This window comes from Mytilus edulis, chromosome 13 (assembly GCF_963676685.1).
Source record: "Mytilus edulis chromosome 13, xbMytEdul2.2, whole genome shotgun sequence".
Classification (NCBI taxonomy): Eukaryota; Metazoa; Mollusca; class Bivalvia; order Mytilida; family Mytilidae; genus Mytilus; species Mytilus edulis.
The window spans coordinates 64,195,364-64,208,969 of NC_092356.1; the positions used below are offsets into that span (position 1 = coordinate 64,195,364).

At 30.8% G+C, this 13,606-nt stretch overlaps 1 long non-coding RNA gene across 1 annotated transcript; it reads left to right on the plus strand.

Annotated features, from left to right (window-relative positions):
- The first annotated feature begins 332 nt into the window (after positions 1 to 332).
- LOC139500038 (uncharacterized) lies at positions 333 to 4,128 on the plus strand. Its single transcript, XR_011658292.1, has 3 exons — positions 333 to 935; positions 1,774 to 1,845; positions 2,565 to 4,128. It is a non-coding gene; the product is annotated as an uncharacterized lncRNA (long non-coding RNA).
- The last annotated feature ends 9,478 nt before the right edge of the window (positions 4,129 to 13,606 follow it).

A 13,606-nucleotide genomic window follows, 5' to 3' on the forward strand; every position in this document is an offset into this window, starting at 1 on the left:
TTAAAATAAATAACACTTTCTTTTCTGGATTTTAAATAAATAACAATTCCTTTTCTAGTTTTTAGATAAATAACCATTCCTTTTTCTAAATTTAAATAAATAAACCTTCCTTTTTAAAAATTTAAATAAATAATTCTTCCTTTTTTAAAATATATAAATAAATAAACCCTACTTTTTATTAGATTTGAATAAATAACCATTTCTTTTTTAAAATTTGAATAAATAACAATTTTTTTTTTTTTTAAATTTGAATAAATAACAATTTCTTTTTCTTAATTTAAATAAATGAACCTTCTTTTTTCTAAATTTGAAATAATGACCCCTTTTTTTTTGTGTGCTGGTGGTGTTACCACAGGTTTGTGTATGCGTCTAGTGTGGTTGGGAGTCATAGACTCTTACACTGCCGCTGGATAGCTTATATTCATAGGTGAAAAGAAAGCTGAGTGCGTAAGTCTTTCCTTCCAGTACATAGCCTCTACACTAACAAGACTTCTACAGTGCCTCCCCGTGACAGCACATGGTAACTAGGATCTAGTGTCCTAGGCTTTACTGTAGAGGATCTCGGAGTAGCAAGGTCCCTAGAGATAAAGTGTGTAGGCTGATCGACATGCGGACATCCCTACACTCATCAACCTTGCCCCAGTTATGGGTTAAATAGCCCGCTGGATGATGGTCATCAGCCTTCAAAGGATGTCTAGGAGAAGAAAACTCTGATATGAAATTTTTGGTAGATTTGTCTCTTCAGCCTTGGTCTGCAATTGATCTAAATGAAATAAAGCTTGAGTAAACATTCTCTGGTTCTTCAGGTTTGGGATTGAGAGATATGCCAACAACCTATCCTTGTAAAAAGGAAGAATGATTATATACTGATTAATCTCCCAGATGAGGAACATTACAACTGGGTCTGCATGAAGCTTTAACATTCGAAAGACAAGGTAAATATGCATTAGGTACATGTAGTAGATGTCTAGTCATTTCATTTCAGCAGCTATGATTTTGATGTACAAGTTTGCATTTTAGTGTAGAAAAGGGAGAAATTTCTAAGGGAGAAATCTGACACTAACCAGAACACCAGATTGAGTAATTAACCCAATAAAATAGATAATTTTAAAAACATTGCTCCTGAAAGAGAAGCAAGGGTACAGTTCCTGTTCCACAGGTCACAATTAACAGTTATGACAAAAATACGTATTACATATGTAAATACTTTACATTTAATATTATACATGTTATAAATGAAAATGCTGTATTTACTATACTAAAATAAAATTCAATGTATTGAAAACTCACCACACTATTCTCTCTCACTCTCTTTCTCTTTCTATATATCTTCCTCTCTCTCTTTCCGGTGTTCAAACTGCTCTTCTTATATTTGAATTTAAAAAATAATTGCTTCCTATTATAGAAAGATGTATTGATTAGATAGCATCTATAGGTTTATATATATATATTGCAATAATATTTGTGTATCATCATATACGTCTAAACAATTACATGTATATTCATAGCAATTTGATATTTACACCTGGCCCATTCATGGACCTATATGTCACTTAAGCAATAGTATATCTTATTTATCTGTATTAACTGCTATGATTAGACGTTGATAACATTGACTAAATTTCATATACATGTATAAATATCGAAATAAAATGTGGTATAATTGCCAATGAGACACCAGAGACTAAAAGATATTGAAGTTGCCAACTATTGGTCAACATACGGCCTTCAATAAGTGTTTTTACTACCATCACATTCAATTATTTTTTTCAGTTATCCTGGATATTTATTGAAGTAAAATCTAAGGAAAGTAGGACCTGGATGTAAAATAATACCAACTTTAAGGTATGTATGTTGACGGCAACAAATCCTTGTTTCAAGGTAACATTAAAGATAATGAACAATTCTAGTTTATTGCTTCTATAATAATACAATACCTAATTACATAAAGAAATATGAAGATGTGGTATGATTGCAATTTGTAAAACTCCAAGAAACCAAATGACATATAAATTAACAGCTATAGGTCACAATTCTGCCTTCAAAAATGAGTAAAACCCATATCACATACATGTTATGTTAGCTATAAGTGGGCCAAAAAATGAAAATTGTAAAAAAATTCAGTCGAGAAAACAAACTGCCTAATTCATGTCCAACATAATGAACAAAACAAATATGTTAAACAGCAACAAACATTAACCACTGAATAACAGGCACATACAGAGTGTGGCAGGGTTAAACTAGTTTGAAAGTGTATTGTCCTTATCCATCAGATTTTTGGTTGAATGAAAAATTTTAATCCATGGTGCCTGAAAAAATTGACATGTTTATTTTAAACAAATCTGAAGCAAAATGTAAGTACAATGGTGGCATTTCATACTTAAGATGCCATAAGATTTGATTTAATTCTGAACTGCTTTATATGAAGAATTTCTTCAGCCTCTGTCTCCTGGTTACCCAATATATGGATAAAATGTAAATATCTTCTGACATCAACATTATATATACTTTTTTGTGAATTTTAGTTTACATGTTTTGACTGAAATTTTATTTTCTATTTGTAGAGAAAGCGTGCTTGTTAATTTAAATATCAACTGAAGCAGAAGAATGGATTCTGTTGATCTGAGGAACTTGGAAACACTTATTGACAAAAAAATATGTAATAATGCAATTATGTTTACGGTGAGAGATAGAAAGAGGGGGAGAGCCAGTTGTAAAGATTTATTCTTTTAAACCAGATATGTTGATTACTTTCGATTTCATAGGCCTACAGTTCCCTCTAAATAGTCTCAATCAATACATGTACTAGGTGTTTAATGTAAGACTTTGATGTGACTTGTGAGAACAACCAGCTGCCATTGGTTAAAATTTATTTTTATGCCCTTTTAGTTGGGGGCATATTGTTTTACTCCTGTTCTAACTTCCTACTGTCCTATTATGAGTAAATAAATATAAGAAGATGTGAAATTGTTGACCATGAGACAACTCTTCATCCAAATCACTACAGATAATTCCAGATAACTACTCCTAGAGTTTAATGAGTTATTTCCCATATTTGAAGGTACGTTTGGTAACAGTATTTCGTGATAAGGCTAATGCAAATAGGAGACAACTCTTAATTTCTTTATAAAAAGATTTTAACTTGTTTTTGAATTTAACAAACTGAACATAAGTTGTGAGGAATGGAAACTAGCAGGCTGAGATTTATGGTTAAGGGGAGGGAATACACTGCTTACAATGCTTATCTCTTCATATGAGCTAGTTTGTTCACTGCATGGAAGGCCTGCAATAAATTAGAATGTATTGGTTACTTATAATTGTTATATATTTTATGTTAGATATGCTATATTAGATGTAAATAAAGTAAGATGACAGTATTATTTAGAGCTCTGAATAAAATCAGCTTGTAAACATAAGTCTAGATAATGCATTAAGTGGTTTGGTCTGACATGGTGATTTCAAATTATATTTACGTCATCGTGATGTCATCATCTCCAAAGTGTTTCCATTCTCAATTTTATCTGATATTAAACGCCCCTTCCTCACAATCATGACTGCATTTTTAAGTTATGTAAGTTATCTCCCATATTTGTAGGTACTTTTGTTAACAGTATTTCATGATAAGGCTTATGCAAATGGGAGACAACTCTTATTTTTTGTAGAAAAGATTTTTTAACTTGTTTTTGAATTTAATGGTAAATCTTGTGATTTTGTAAAACATTTTCTTAGCTTTAAAACAATATCTAACACCCTGCCCATGAAATTGAATGTTGCTCCTTATGATTTTAGCCAGTGAATTCTTTTGCAATAGTTTAAAAGAAATGTCAAATAGTTTTAAAAGAATGGTATATTTTATAGAATGCTAATATTGTTTTACTTGTATGTTTAGTAGTCACAAAAAAATGTAATATATTATTATTTGTTTTACTTTTTTCAAGTGGAATAGATTGTAAAGTTGAAATTTCTGTAACAATTAAACACCTATGATTCTTCCATGCAATATGTAGGAGGTTTTTTTAAAGCAGGGTGTATGTTTTTTTCAATACTACCATATTTTTATATCTTAGGTAACAGTATTATACAAGGTGATTGCTACGTTTCTCATTTTAATAAATAACATTAATTTGACCTTTTTTCGTTTCTTTAAAATGATATTTAGAACAGCTTTTTAAAAATAAGCTTGTTTCAGTTATTTTGAGTTTTCATCCCTGGCTGGGTCAGACAGACCACACAAGACTAAAAGCTGGTATTTGCTATGTATCTGCTTGGTACACAACATTTAGTAGCAATACATACTAAAGAGACTGGTTGGCTTGTAATAATATTTCTGGGTATATTGATTCCTTCAGAATAATATTTTAGTGTATAGTGATTCTATAGATATAAGAAGATGTGGTATGAGTGCCAATGAGACAACTCTCCATCTGCTGAATTATGTTTTGGGGTATGGTGATTCCTGTTGATTTTGAGGTTCACTTTTAATTCAATGGTAATCATTTCAAATTGTTTTTTCCCTTGTTTTTTTTTTCATAGATCAGGACATAATGGTTTTTGCATTTGAAATTGTATCATGTTTTCTTATATTGGCCCCTTTTAAAACTTGCTTACAGTGACCTTTTAACACCTACATCATGAAATAAGTACCTACTAACTTGTACTACTAGTATATAGTAATAACACTGTCTGTCATATGACTCTTGTGTAACCTTGGATCAAGAATACTGTGACCCGTTATGTTTTGTGCACAGTATACCTTTAAAATGAAGGTACATTATCATTAGACAATAATCAACATTTGATAGTTATTTCAAAGCTATGTGGAGGTAATCTGACTAGCATTTGTATGACATAAATGTGTCATTTTTCATGCAAAGACTTGCAAGGGAAAAAGAACCATATTGCATTAGATACCATAATCGTTTATTGGGAAAGACTGTACTTTGACATTTTCATAGCTTTCTTTTGGTTTTACTCTATTGTTGAGTTACTGTCACATTGTATTTACCCAAACGGTGACATATTCCTGGATCCTTTTGAAACCAACTTAAACTGGACTACTGAGTACATTTGTACTTTAATAAAAAAAAATATTTCACTTCTTACCACAGGAAACTTGGATGCAATGTTTTTATTTTAAATATTGTGGTAGGTTTTTCAGTAGTTATTTTATAAACATAACATATCAGTAATAGCATTGGATACTTGATTACATGTATGGGAAGTTAAGTCGCCATCTGTGTTGCGGGTTCACAGATACTATACCTTCCATTTAGGTATAGTAACGTCCCCACCATACATATCAAGTATCTGCTAATACTGATATAAACTGAGTGAGATAGATCATTCAGTTGGACCGTGACCAAGTCTGTTGACTTGGTCAGACCAAGGGTCAGACAGCGACCGAGTCGTGGTCTAATCCTTTCCTTTGTACCATGCATGAACTGAGTGAGCTCGATCACTCAGTTCGATTTTATTTTTTTTCATTTTTATTTTTATCCAAATTTTAATCGGGGATGTTTTAAATTTTTATCCATATTTTAATTGGGGATGTTTTTAACTTTTTATCCAAATTTTAATCGGGAATGTTTTAAATTTTTATCCATATTTTAATTGGGGATGTTTTTAACTTTTTATCCAAATTTTAATCGGGGATGTTTTAAATTTTTATCCATATTTTAATTGGGGATGTTTTTAACTTTTTATCCAAATTTTAATCGGGAATGTTTTAAATTTTTATCCATATTTTAATTGGGGATGTTTTTAACTTTTTATCCAAATTTTAATCGGTAATGTTTTAAATTTTTATCCATATTTTAATTGGGGATGTTTTTAACTTTTTATCCAAATTTTAATCGGGAATGTTTTAAATTTTTATCCATATTTTAATTCAGGATGTTTTTAATTTTATCCAAATTTTAATAGGGGATGTTTTAAATTTTTATCCATATTTTAATTGGGGATGTTTTTAATTTTTATCCAAATTTTAATTAGGGATGTTTTAAATTTTTATCCATATTTTAATTGGGGATGTTTTTAATTTTTATCCAAATTTTAATTGGGAATGTTTTTAATTTTTATCCATATTTTAATTGGGGATGTTTTTAACTTTTATCCAAATTTAATTGCGGAAGTTTTTATCTTTTGGGGATGTTTTTATTTTTATCCAAATTTTAATTGGGGATGTTTTAAATTTTTATCCATATTTTAATTGGGGATGTATTTAACTTTTTATCTAAATTTTAATTGGGGATGGGCTTTTTAATTTGTTAACTGGGTCAGGTTTTTTTTATATTGGCTGTATAAGTCATGCTTTAGTCAAATCAGAGACTCTAAAATTGGTACTCCAAAAGGAAGAGACTGGTGGTCACTGCGGCTATTTGTTTCGGTGAACTAGCACCTTAAAGTCCAGATAACCCTCAGGCCAGCTGGCTAGTACATTAGCAGACAGGTACTTTTGTACCATTTGGCATTTTTTAAACTTTTGGCAATTTTTAATTTAGACTATTTTCTTTCATTTATTTTAAAATATTTTTTACACCTTTTGATTAAATATATATATTTTGGCTTCAAAATGGTTATCCAAGGATAATTTCTTTTATTAAAATTTACAAAACACATTTTGGCTTATTGTAACTTTGGCTGTTACCTTAATTTTCAAAATAATGATAACCATTTAATATTGAAATAAAAACTACAACTCCAAATTGGCTCAATATTAAAAAAAAATAATGTTTATGTTGAAAAGTTTAGATCTTCTTTTCAGTATTGATTTTTTTCATTCTTCCATGCCTGGTACTTCATGATTAAAATCTTTTCATCAACTAACACATTTTCATGGGGATATTTAACATACAGAGTAGGCTAACATAGGTGGTTAAGGTTGATATGGATAAGAGAGAAATTGAGGGAGGATGAGGGTAAATAATGAGAGTGGTATGTATGGATATATGTTCTATAGGGAGAAAAAGGAAAATTGAGTAGATGAGGGTAATATTGAGAGTTGTATGTAAAGTAGTTGGGGAGAGAATGTTAATTTCTTTATAAGGACTTGATGTACTGGTCTAATGGAAGTGCAGTTTTCTTTTTTCTCTTGTGTAGTTCTTATTTTCTTAAAAAATCTGGAGTAAACATTTTAACTTCTTAAAGTACTGCTGTCAAAAATTAACAAGTTAACAGCCTTTCTTGTTACTGATTATGTGCTGCTTATAAATTAACAGTGTAGCACTTCTCAGTGACTAGATAGGGTTGCAGCTTTTCATCAATTTTAGCAGCATTATCTTACAGTTATAGATGCAGTGATCAACACACTTAACACCTGATTAATGTTTCTTTCATTCTGAGAAAATTTGCTTTCCAGTCTTTTATAAATTTCTTGTTCTAATGTTTCTTCTGTATATTTGCTGTTAAGTTTGTAGTTCATTCTCATCATATGTGGTTTTTATCAGTCTTAGAAGGCAGTAGTAGTGTGAAGGGTGTATGTATCTAACATTTCATGGTTAATTTCCAACAGTCAAATCAAGTCTGTAAGCATATGCTTTATTATACCAATTACAAGCAAAATACAAAATGGGTCACTAAGACATTCTACATTGACATACATCATTTTACATCCTAGCCTCTTTTAAACTTTTCAAAAACAGCATCTGTACTCCTGTCAGTGTTTGAAACAAAGCAAAGTGGAAATAGCTTACAGTGACCTTTTAACACCTACATCAAGAAATAAGTACCTACTAACTTGTACTACTAGTATATAGTAATGACACTGTCTGTCATCTGACTCTTGTGTAACCTTGGATCAAGAATATTGTGACCTGTTATGTTTTGTGCACAGTATACCTTTAAAATGAAGGTACATTATCATTAGACAATAATCAACATTTGATAGTTATTTCAAAGCTATGTGGAGGTAATCTGACTAGCATTTGTATGACATAAATGTGTCATTTTTCATGCAAAGACTTGCAAGTCAAAAAGAAGAACCATATTGCATTAGTGAAAGACTGTACTTTGACATTTTCATAGCTTTCTTTTGGTTTTACTCTATTGTTGAGTTACTGTCGCATTGTATTTACCCAAACAGTGACATATTCTTGGATCCTTTTGAAAACCTTCAAGGAAACCAACTAAAATTGGACTACTGAGTACATTTGTACTTTAATAAAAAAAAAATCACTTCTTACCACAGGAAACTTGGATGCAATGTTTTTATTTTAATTATTGTGGTAGGTTTTTCAGTAGTTATTTTATAAACATAACATATCAGTAATAGCATTGGATACTTGATTACATGTATGGGAAGTTAAGTCGCCATCTGTGTTGCGGGTTCACAGATACTATACCTTCCATTTAGGTATAGTAACGTCCCCACCATACATATCAAGTATCTGCTAATACTGATATGAACTGAGTGAGATAGATCATTCAGTTGGACCGTGACCAAGTCTGTTGACTTGGTCAGACCAAGGGTCAGACAGCGACCGAGTCGTGGTCTAATCCTTTCCTTTGTACCATGCATGAACTGAGTGAGCTCGATCACTCAGTTCGATTTTATTTTTTTTAATTTTTATTTTTATCCAAATTTTAATCGGGGATGTTTTAAATTTTTATCCATATTTTAATTGGGGATGTTTTTAACTTTTTATCCAAATTTTAATCGGGAATGTTTTAAATTTTTATCCATATTTTAATTGGGGATGTTTTTAACTTTTTATCCAAATTTTAATCGGGAATGTTTTAAATTTTTATCCATATTTTAATTGGGGATGTTTTTAATTTTTTATCCAAATTTTAATCGGGAATGTTTTAAATTTTTATCCATATTTTAATTTGGGATGTTTTTAATTTTATCCAAATTTTAATTGGGGATGTTTTAAATTTTTATCCATATTTTAATTGGGGATGTTTTTAATTTTTATCCAAATTTTAATTGGGAATGTTTTAAATTTTTATCCATATTTTAATTGGGGATGTTTTTAACTTTTATCCAAATTTATTTGCAGAAGTTTTTATCTTTTGGGGATGTTTTTAATTTTTATCCAAATTTTAATTGGAGATGTTTTTAACTTTTTATCCAATTTTTAATTGCAGAAGTGTTTATCTTTTGGGGATGTTTTTAAAAGGTAAATTGGGGGTGTATTTAACTTTTTATCTAAATTTTAATTGGGGACGGGCTTTTTAATTTGTTAACTGGGTCAGGTTTTTTTTTATTGGCTGTATAAGTCATGCTTTAGTCAAATCAGAGACTCTAAAATTGGTACTCCAAAAGGAAGAGACTGGTGGTCACTGCGGCCATTTGTTTCGGTGAACTAGCACCTTAAAGTCCAGATAACCCTCAGGCCAGCTGGCTAGTACATTAGCAGACAGGTACTTTTGTGCCATTTGGCATTTTTTAAACTTTTGGCAATTTTTAATTTAGACTATTTTCTTTCATTTATTTTAAAATATTTTTTACACCTTTTGATTAAATAGATATATTTTGGCTTCTAAATGGTTATCCAAGGATAATTTCTTTAATTAAAATTTACATCACACATTTTGGCTTATTGTAACTTTGGCTGTTACTTTAATTTTCAAAATAATGATAACCATTTAATATTGAAATAAAAACTACAACTCCAAATTGGCTCAATATTAAAAAAAAAAATGTATATGTTGAAAAGTTTAGATCTTCTTTTCAGTATTGATTTTTTTCATTCTTCCATGCCTGGTACTTCATGATTAAAATCTTTTCATCAACTAACACATTTTCATGGGGATATTTAACATACAGAGTAGGCTAACATAGGTGGTTAAGGTTGATATGGATATTAGAGAGAAATTGAGGGAGGATGAGGGTAAATAATGAGAGTGGTATGTATGGATATATGTTCTATAGGGAGAAAAAGGAAAATTGAGTAGATGAGGGTAATATTGAGAGTTGTATGTAAAGTAGTTAGGGAGAGAATGTTAATTTCTTTATAAGGGCTTGATGTACTGGTCTAATGGAAGTGTAGTTTTCTTTTTTCTCTTGTGTAGTTCTTATTTTCTTAAAAAATCTGAAGTAAACATTTTAACTTCTAAAAGTACTGCTGTCAAAAATTAACAAGTTAACAGCCTTTCTTGTTACTGATTATGTGCTGCTTATATTATTAACAGTGTAGCACTTTTCAGTGACTAGATAGGGTTGCAGCTTTTCATCAGTTTTAACAGCATTATCTTACAGTTATAGATGCAGTGATCAACACACACTTCAAAAATGTTTCTTTTGTTCTAAGAAAATTTGCTTTCCAGTCTTTTATAAATCTCTTGGTCTAATGTTTCTTCTGTATCTTTGCTGTCAAGTTTGTAGTTCATTTTCATCTTATGGGGTTTTTATACGCCCGTCAAAATTATACAAATGTCCGGTGTCCGTCTGTTTGTCCGGCGTAAGCATGTCACACAGTAACTTGAGAACTACTTATCCAAATTTCATGAAACTTAATATAGTTGTTTCTAATGATGGTCAAATGATCTGTATACTTTTTGGTGAAAATAAAATTAAAACTTTTTGAGTTACGGCACTTTGTAACTAAAACAGAGGTGGTTTTTTTCACATGTCGCACTGTATCTCAAAATCGATTTTTTATTATTGCTTAAAACTTTACACTCTTCTTTGTTATATTAATCTTAAGATCTGTATACTTTTTGGTGATGATTCAAAATTTCATTTTTGAGTTATTGAGTATTTTGTAAAAAAGGGGGAGTTTTTTTTTACATTTCGAGCCGAATCTCAAAAACAATTTATGATTATTGCTTAAAACTTTACACACTTCTTTGTTATATTAATCTAAAGATCTGTATACTTTATATTAATCTAAAGATTTGTATACTTTTTTTTTTTATTAAAAATTTTATTTTAGTGATATTTAGTATTTTTTTTTTTTTTTTTTTAAGGGGGGGGGGGGTCACATGGCCCTCCGTGTCTCAAAAACAATATATGGTTATTTCTTAAAACTTTCTCAGAAACTCTATGCATGATTATTGCATTAAACTTCCACACCAGACATCGGGCGTATCGTGCGCTCATGGCGCAGCTGTTTATTATCAGTTTTAGAATGCAGTACTTGTGTGTAGGGTATATGCATCAAACATTTAATGAATAATTTCCAACAGTCAAATCAAGTCTGTAAACATATGTTTTATAGTTATACCAATTAATTACAAGAAAACTACAGAATGGGTCACTAAGACGTTCTATATATACATCATTTATATCCAAGCCTCTTTTAAACTTTTAAAAACAGCCTCAGTACTCCTGTCAGTGTTTGAAGCACAGCCAAGTGGTACTAGACTGTAAAATTGGTATATACTTGTTCTTACGCTAAGCATGCTGCATTATTAAGAAACTAAAAACCAGCTAATACTGGTGTTTGAAGTGGAAATATTGATAGGGATAGGGCGACAGATTACATTAGGATTTTCTTGTGAACTTGCATGTTAAAAAAATTCACATCATTTTTTTAGCTGGACGAGGTGAGCTTTTCTCGTCACTTGGCGTCCGTCCTTTATCTCTGTAATCTTCTTCTCTGAAACAGATATGACAAATTTGACCAAATTTATCCACAATCATCATAAGGCTATCCTGTTGAAAAAATATGACCTATGACCTTGCCTTCCAACCAAGATGGCCGCCTTGGCTAAAAATAGTATATAGGGGTAAAATGCAGTTTTTGACTTATATCTATGAATCTAATTTTATTAAAAGCAAAATCTAACAGTTGCATAATTTCATGCATCAATTTTAAACATAAATCAGGTGAGCATCACAGGCTTCTCTTGTTTACAGTATATGTAACACTTAGAAATGTGAACTCCAACTGTCACATAAACTTAACATTAACCAAGAAAACTAAACATTGACCGTGAACCATGATAATGAGGCCAAGGTCAGATGAACCATGCTAGCAATGCATGTACATCTAACAATTCTTCAATACAACAAATATAATAGACCTATTGCTTATTGATTAAGAAAAACAGACCAAAACACAAAAACTTAATTCTATGCAATGAACTGGAAAAATGAGGTCAAGGTCAAATAAAATCTTCACGACGACATATAAATCATAAAAAAATTCCATACACCAAATACAGTTGACTTATTGCATATAGTATTAGAAAAAAAGACCAAAACTCAAAAACTTAACTTATTTTTTACCACTGAACCATGAAAACGAGGTCAAGGTCAGATGAAACCTGCCAGCTAGACATATACACCTTAACATCATTCCATACACCAAATATAGTAGACCTATTGCATAAAGTATAAGAAAAACAGATCAAAACACAAAACCTAATTATAACCACTGAACCATGAAAATGAGGTCAAGGTCAGATGACACCTGCCAGTTGGACATGTACACCTTACATTCCTTCCATACACCGAATATACTTGACCTATTGCTTATAGTATCTGAGATATGGACTTGACCACCAAAAGTTAACCTTGTTCACCGATCCATGAAATGAGGTCGGGGTCAAGTGAAAACTGTCTGACGGGCATGAGGACCTTGCAAGGTACGCACATACCAGATATAGTTATCCTATTACTTATAATAAGAGAGAATTGAACATTACAAAAAATCTTTAACTTTTTTTCAAGTAGTCACTGAACCATGAAAATGAGGTCAAGGACATTGGACATGTGACTGACGGAAACTTCGTAACATGAGGCATCCATATATAAAGTATGAAGCATCCAGGTCGTCTACCTTCTAAAATATATTTAGCTTTTTTAAAAGAAGTTAGCTAACTAACGCCACCGCCGCCACCGGATCACTATCCCTATGTCAAGCTTTCTGCGACAAAAATACTAAACATGTGGTACCCGTCGTGTTGCTTATGTTATTTCAAACCCGGTAAATAGTTTAATTAGGTAGGTCACATTCATGAAAAGGGGAAATATGGTACAAAATAATTCCAGTTCTTTCCTGTTACCTAAATGATTCAATTTTAAAAAGTTTCTATTTGTAGTTTACTAGTATATATCCTGCAATAGTTTAGTAAATGCCAATTATTGATTTTAGCATTTGTAATACAAAAGGTTTAGAAATATACAAAAATAAAATCAGGGATGTCGGTAACATGAAAGAATCTTGAGTAACAGGACAACAGTAACAGGACAGAGTTGGTAACAGAAAGGATTTTTTTCTCAAAAAAATGCTAAATATTTTATAGTTTAAGAAAAATACATCATTTCAGATTGGTCACAATTGGAAGATAACAGCAAACAATGTCATTTATCCTTTGAAACTGTATTTGCCAGATGACAAATCTGCCTGTAGGTAATGAAAAATTCTAACATAAATTCCTTTCTGTTACTATCTACTATACTAGAATTGCAGAATGTTCTCTGCTGTTATCAAAAAAAGCAAAAAAACTATTTTTTCGTTCAATATACTGTATATTACTTAGAAATTTATTTAATATGGTGATGATAACTTATATTAAATGAAATGGTTGACATAGAGTAGATTAACTTTTTGGTTCATCAGTGAAATTGTCTTGAACATCCTTCCTGTTACTGATTATGGTTATGCTGTTACTTTTTATCAGGTAACATGACAGAACGTAACAGAAAGGAATTACG